We start from the raw sequence: 2,289 nt of genomic DNA on the forward strand, positions 1-2,289 counted from the left end.
GACCCCTGGAGAAGGACAGCCCGGACTGGTTCACCCTCCACCCGGAATGCCGCCGGACACTACAGGAAGGATGGATGGCCCGAACCACCCCCATTACGGGTAAGTTTAATTTTTTTTATTGACTTGGAGGGTGGGGGAGGGGCCGGACCGGTATAGGCAAAAATCCATACCGGTATACCGCCCAGCACTACGGTGGGGGGTGGGTCGGGGGGGGGGGGGGGCGTCGCATTATCGGCAAGGTAATTGCCGATACCGATAATGCCCAAAATCGTGATTATCGGACGATAATATCGGCCATACCGATAATCAGTTGATCCCTAGTGCCAATACACCCAGTTAGCTTCGGCACCTTGGGGTCACCTCTCCCCAAGGCACTAAAGTACCTCAGCTCTAGACCCTCCCAGCCTCATGGCGAGACCCAGAGCAAACAAGTCACATTGGGGCAGCCGTTGAGCTGATTCCTCAAAACCAGCCCTGGTACACCTGTCCCCTCCATGCAGCACCTCTACTCACTATTGCCACATCAGTGATGCCTGATCCAACACTGAAATCAACACTGATAAGAACAGATACTATACTTGATCTTAGCCAAAAGGCCGAGAAGCCTTTTTTTTAAGAGCCGAGGCAAGTGCTCTCTATCACCCAAAGTGCAAGAAAAAGTGAAAACGTGTCACACTAATAAAACATGCATAAAGGATGCGGTCTATCTCTAAGCCCTTCTCCAACAGGAGAGAGGCCCCCGACAAACCTACCCTTCACCTCCTGGCCAAAAGGCACCTGCAAGGATCCAGATTTGATGCCCCTTTTCGCCGAAGCTACTAAGGGGCCACAAAGGCCCCTGGCTTTAACCTAGGCGTTAAGCAGGGTATCAGCCAAGGTGCCTAATACTGGTGGCATCTCGACTGAAGCCAAGATGCCCAGGGGTTGCAGGGAGGTGAGGAACCTGATGGCCACACACACCTCCCCTAGACCACCAGGAGGGACACCCAGAAGGGCTACCTCATCCTGACAAATCCTGTGTACAAAAAAACATGTAAAAGTGGCACAGTGACATACATAAAAAATAAATAAGTGGATGAGTGCAGATATACTGCCCGGATCTATAAAAAATTTCCCCTATCTTAACCAGAAGGCCGGGATACCAAGGGTGAGTGCCAAAGGGGAAAAGTGTATTTTTTTTAAGAGCCGAGGCAAGTGTTCTCTATCACCCAAAGTGCAAGAAAAAGTGCAACCGTGTCACACACAAAAAAAAAAGTGCACAAAGGATGCGATCTATCGCTAAGTCCTTCTCCAACAGGAGAGAGGCCCCCCAATAAGATCCAGGTTTGATACCCCTTTTTGGTGAAGCTACTAAGGGGCCGCAAATGCACCTGGTTTCTACCTAGGCGTTAACCAAGGTATCAAGCGAGGAGCCGTATACTGATGGCATCTTGACCAAAGCCAAGATGCCCAGGGGTCTCAGGGAGGTGAGGAACCTGATGGCCACACACACCTCCCCTAGACCACCAGGAGGGTTACCACATCCTGACAATCCTGTGTACAAACAAAAACATGCAACGTGGCTGTTACGCCTAGCGCTCCGGGTCCCCGCTCCTCCCCGGAGCGCTCACGGCGCCTTTCTCCCTGCAGCTCCCCGGTCAGCGCTGACCGGGAGCGCTGCCCTGTCATGACCGTTGGGGATGCGATTCGCACAGCGGGACGCGCCCGCTCGCGAATCGCATCCCAGGTCACTTACCCGTTCCCGTCTCCTGCGGTCATGTGCTGGCGCGCGCGGCTCCGCTCTCTAGGGCGCGCGCGCGCCAGCTCCCTGAGACTTAAAGGGCCAGTGCACCAATGATTGGTGCCTGGCCCAATTAGCTTATTGGTTCCCATCTGTTTCCTGGCTATATCTAGTCTCCTCCCTTGCACTTCCTTGCCGGATCTTGTTGCCCTTGAGCCTAGTGAAAGCGTTTTTGTGTGTTTATACCCTGTGTACCAGAACTTTGCTATCTCCCCTGACTACGAACCTTGCCGCCTGCCCCCGACCTTCTGCTACGTCCGACTTTGCTTCTGCCTACTCCCTTGTACCTCGCCTATCTTCAGCAGCCAGAGAGGTGAGCCGTTGCTAGTGGATACGACCTGGTCACTACCGCCGCAGCAAGACCATCCCGCTTTGCGGCGGGCTCTGGTGAAAACCTGTAGTGTCTTAGAACCGGTCCACTAGCACGGTCCTCGCTATCCCTCTCTGGCACAGAGGATCCACCTCCTGCCAGCCGGCATCGTGACAGTAGATCCGGCCATGGATCCCGC

The 2,289-nt window shown here is 54.1% G+C and overlaps 1 pseudogene; it reads right to left on the reverse strand.

The window, feature by feature from the left end:
- Positions 1-494: 494 nt before the first annotated feature.
- On the reverse strand, positions 495-608 carry LOC130267915 (U2 spliceosomal RNA; annotated as a pseudogene).
- Positions 609-2,289: the final 1,681 nt, after the last annotated feature.

This window comes from Hyla sarda, chromosome 4 (assembly GCF_029499605.1).
Source record: "Hyla sarda isolate aHylSar1 chromosome 4, aHylSar1.hap1, whole genome shotgun sequence".
Classification (NCBI taxonomy): domain Eukaryota; kingdom Metazoa; phylum Chordata; class Amphibia; order Anura; family Hylidae; genus Hyla; species Hyla sarda.